The sequence below is a fragment of the Arachis ipaensis genome, chromosome B02 (genome assembly GCF_000816755.2).
Source record: "Arachis ipaensis cultivar K30076 chromosome B02, Araip1.1, whole genome shotgun sequence".
Classification (NCBI taxonomy): Eukaryota; Viridiplantae; Streptophyta; class Magnoliopsida; order Fabales; family Fabaceae; genus Arachis; species Arachis ipaensis.
In genome coordinates this window covers 3,101,509-3,106,780 of record NC_029786.2, presented here as the reverse complement: position 1 = coordinate 3,106,780, position 5,272 = coordinate 3,101,509, and positions in this window count along the sequence as shown.

Below are 5,272 nucleotides of genomic sequence, written 5' to 3'. Positions count from 1 at the left end.
TTTACTTTATTTTAATCTTGGTATATATAAAAAAATTTATATATAAATAAATAATATTTTTATCTCCAATCCTTATCATCTCCTTTTCTCCATCATGGACCTAAATGGAAATGAACAGTCCAGAAGGACTCTGGGGTCATATGCTAACCCCACTACTGCTTCAGCAAAGAAGTTGAATCCTCGGTACATTAGTCCATTTCAGATCCTGGAAAGGATTGGGCCGGTGGCGTATCGAATGGCTCTACCACCTCATCTTTCGAACCTGCACGACGTGTTTCATGTGTCGCAGCTTCGGAAATACACTCCTGATGCCAGCCATGTGTTAGAACCTGAATCGGTTCAGTTAAGAGAAGATTTGACGCTTCCAGTGGCTCCGGTCAGAATTGATGATACTAGTATCAAACGGTTGCGTGGAAAGGAGGTTTTATTAGTCAAAGTGGCATGGAGTCGAGGCGGTGTTGAGGAACACACTTGGGAACTTGAGTCGGAGATGCGAACGGACTATCCGCACTTATTCTCAGGTAATTGCATTTGAATTTTGTAGGCAAAATTTCCAATTAGGTGGGTAGAATGTAAGACCCGGTTAATTAACGACTAATTAACCCATAAAGGAGAATTTATTCTAGAAATCCCAAAATGAGATTTTTATGGCTAAATGTGATAGAGGAGATTGAGACGAGAATTTCGGTACCAATTTTATAGAAATCGGACCAAGATTGGACCGAACGGGCCAAACCGGGCCAACCGGACCCAAAGTGCACCCTTGGTCCAACATAACTAAACCCTAAAAACACTCATTTCAGCACTCTCTCTCCTCACATAACACTCTTACACGCTGAAAATGGAGGTAGAAGAGGGAAGAACACTCTCTCAAGTTCTATCTCTCCCTTGATCTTCAAACTACCATAACTTTTGATCTAGAGCTCCGATTGCCGCACCGTTTGTGGCCACGCGTTCATCACGGAGAGCTCTACAAAACTCATACAATCAATCTTGAGGTAAGCCATGTTTTGATCTTTGAATTTCCAGCTTTGATTTCGAGTTTCATGAGCAAAAATGTTGAGATTTTGGGCTCTTTGATGTTATAGGACCCAACTCTCTTGAAGGAGAAGTTTAATCTTGTCTCCTTGGACCTTGGGTGTGATAAGATTCTCAACCCTAGTATAATTTGTTATTCTATGATGTTTGGGTATTGAGATGTTGTGCATGGGTGAATATTGGAGCTTGATTGATGATTTTGAAAAGCTTGAAAAGGGATTTGGTGGTGAAAAATCTGTTCTTAGAAGTGTTGAGACCTTGAGAGCTTAAGGAAAAAATGGTTTGGAAGTGCTCCGGTTGAGCTTGGAAAATCGGCTAAGGTATGGTCTCGGTTTCTCGTATCTAATATGTAATGTGGTAGGAAATACTTAGGCTAGTGGCCCTAAGATAGGCATTGAATTGTTGTTGTTGTTGAATGGTTGAAATATATGATGTGGTCATATATGTGATGATGATTATTGATGCCTTGATGGTATGATGTATGAAAAATATGCATGTTGTGATATATGTTTGATGATTGATTAAGGTTGAATTATGGGTGAAACCATGTTGATGGTGAGTATGATATTGATTATGTACAATGATGGTTAATTGGAAATGGTGTTGTTGAAAATTGGCATGAGGATGAGTATATGATGTGTCAATGTGTTTGAGTTTGAGCCACTTGGGTGAAGTGGGTTAAAATGATGGGATGGTGATTTTGTGAATTGTGATATAGTGTCAATGTGTGAGTTGAGGAGGCTTGATATCGACTTTAATATATTTTGATTGATTTCAAAGAAAAGGGATGAAATTGGCATGTTTTGATTGATTTTGAAAAGAGTTGACAATGGCTTGTTTTGAAAATGGCACTTTATGGTTTTGTATGAAAACATTATTTTTGGGCATACTTTGACGGGACATAACTTAGACTACGGATCTTTGTTTTGTGCCAAATCTGTTTAGAAATGAAATTGGATCCGGGATGTCCATGCCGTTCGAAGAACGGGTGAAAAACGATTTAAAATGAGAAAGTTATGTCCGTCGGAAGATTGGGGGTTGAATCTGTGAATTCTGCAGCTTTTAACTTAGAAAAATTTTAGCAGAATAACTCCCCGCGCGTAGGCGCACTTGGCGTGTACGCGCCGTTCTTCTAGAAAGCGCCATCCACGTGTGCGCGTGGTGTGCACGGGTGCGCCGATGCGCTGCACCCAATGCCCAGCTATTTTCTCGAGAGTTGTGCCAGAATTATGCCAGTTTTGTGCCTGGGGCGCAAGAGCACCCACGCGTACGCGTGGCTGACGCTTGCGCGTCGTTTGGCTATTTTCCAATCCACGCATCCGCGTGAAGGGCGCATACGCGTCGTTGGCTATTTTCCAATCCGCGCGTCCGCGTGAATGACGCATACGCGTCGATGAGTTTTTGTGGCCATCCACGCGTGCGCATGGTGTACGCGTGCGCATAGATCTGTTTTTATTCCAAAGTTGATTTTTTGAGTTTTAAAAGCCAAATTTCATACTTCTAAGCCTCCGATCTCACCACTTATATCTTAAATCATTATGATATGCCTAGCAATGAGAAAAGGGGCTAGTAAATGTGGTAACTTGCGAGTGAAGCAAGGGAAAAATGTATGATCAATGTGGATCAAAGATGATTATGTGAGATGCGGAGGATGGCGGTGGAAGTGCTTGTCATGCCATGGGCCGAAGGGCCGTGATTGTTAATGAATTGGCTGGTTATGGATTTAACCGTGAGCCGGATGGCTAGATTGTTGCTGAGTTACGGCGGAGCCATGATTATGGCTAAGTATAAATGCATATATGCTGTTGAATAAAATGTGAATGTTGCACTTGCACCATCGGAGACACGAGTTTCCCTGGGAGGAAGCAGTGGCTAGCCACCACGTGCTCCAGGTGGAGACTCGAGACTCTGTTGACCCTATGGTAAGGGTGGTCGGGCACTGTGAAAGACCCGGATGAGCTCGCCCCCGTAAATATTCACCAGTGAAGGTGATGGATATGGATCATGATTATGATCAAGTTTATGATGAGTATAACTCGAGTTGGGGATGCGCGACAGAGGGACAGTTCAATGGTTAGCTACCAGGACTTGTCGGGTTGGCTCTATAACCGACAAATGATATCATCAGCCATTAGGGATAGGCATTCATCATATGCATACTATGTGATTTGTTTGAGACTGCTTACTTGACTGCATATTACTTGCTAATTGTCTAAATGCCTTATCTGTTCCTATTTGTATATCTATTGTTTGAAATAACTGTGTTTGCTATTTTATACTCCTGCTGGTGGTTGGGAGGTCTGAAGAAATTGGAAAGGGAAGTATTATTTAGACTGAAGAATCTTTAGTCAGATGCCCTTTATGGTTTAGCTTGTTTATAAGCTTTGAATTATCTGGAGGAAGTTCTAGGATTGCCTTCGGCTTTCCTCTATTATTATGTATTATATATATGGAAGCTGTTACCATGCTGGGGACCTCTGGTTCTCACCCATGCGGATTTTGTGGTTTTCAGATGCGGGACGTGAGGTTTCTCGCTGAGGCATGCTGGAGACTTCTGGATTAGCGAAGATCCTTTGTTCTCGGGACTCTGTTTTGGCTCATATGTTTTGCTTAGATACCTTTATCTCCATTAAATAATACAAACTGTGATGACTCCTCTTATAGGAGATTTTGGAGAATAGGTTGTCAGTATTTGTGTCCCTTTGGGTTTCCTTTGGGGTTTTCCTTATTTTATCATATGTATATATTGCTATACTCGGACCGGTTATCTTCGCAACCGGATTTTGAGTCTTGATATTCCTGTTTTTGACACTCCTTTGTATATATATAATCTTGCGTTGGCTTATCCTTTGTTCGTTACATTATCGATCGGAGTGTTGCGCTTTCGAGTTGCGATTTTTTTGTTTACCCCCTTTTCCACAAAGGCTCCTAGTTATAAACCTTATTCACACTACTATACGTACTAAATTTTTATTTTTAGAGGTCGTAATACCTTGCCATCTCTGAATTATGACTTAAGCATAAGACTCTGTATGGTAGGGTGTTACAGGATTCAAGTGAAAAAGTCTGAAAATAGAAATCACAATCCAAAATATATGAAAAGGAAAATTCATGTTAATTAGGAAAAACAATGATCACGCCCTGAGTTAAAAATTTAAAGTAGTTAGGTGAAAAGAGAAGGCAGAAAGTTAAAAGGGTTAGTCGGTAAAAAGGAAGTGAGAAAGTGAAAGCAGTGAGTTAGTAAAAAGAAAGTTAAAGTGAGTGGCATGATAAATGGTATCCTAATTAATAATAAATTCTCAAATTTAAAGAATAATCAACTCATGTTCAAGCAAAGATTTCAATTTATTGATGATAATACAGATAGATGCAAGAGTTGCAAATTAAAATAAAATCATCAATAATGCAGTCTATTAATCAGGGAACCAGAAAGAAATAAGAATGTTAGCTCATGCAATCATGAATTGGTTTGGTTATAGCTAAGCAGTGCAGATGTTGAAATTGCCAAAACCAATACATGAATGGGTGAAAAACAATTTGCAGAAAATTGGGCAGCATTCCGGCTAAAATTGGATGTTCCCGGGAAATAAACAGCAAGAAAAATAGTTTATATGAGAGGAAAAGGTGCTGCAAGGAGTCACAAACAGCATGAACAGTAATGAACAGTGTAACATCAGCATCAAACATGAAAGAACAGCATATGAACAGTATTATCAGCACAGCCAGATCAAAATTGCGGAAAGGATAAAACAAGTAACAAAAACGGCGCAATTATCAGGCCTAAATCCACTAACCACATCCTAGCTACCTAACCACCTAGAGTCCACTACAATCATGCATCTCTAACTATCCTAACATGAACATAATCTGAAAAATATGCAACTAACTATGAATGATAAAGAAATCGGTGTATGACGGAACCTGGTGTGGGCAGATTAGAAATTGAGACAGAGAGGTGGTGGGAATGTGGTGATGGTGTTGCTGACACGGCGGTGATAGGAGGGGTGGAGCGGCGGCGGTCGGAGGTGGCGGCAGAGGGTTGTTGGAGGTCTTGGGATGCTGGGTTAGGGTGAAGGGAGGAGGAAGGAAGAAGAAGGGGGGCGAGGGTTATGGGCGGTGGTGGTGGTCGGCAGTGATGGGAGGCAGCGGGCTTGGGGTGGCCGCGGTGGGCGCTATGGCGGAGGGGGGTAGAAGAGAGGAAAGAAGAAGTGAGGAGAGAAGAAGAAAGGAAAGA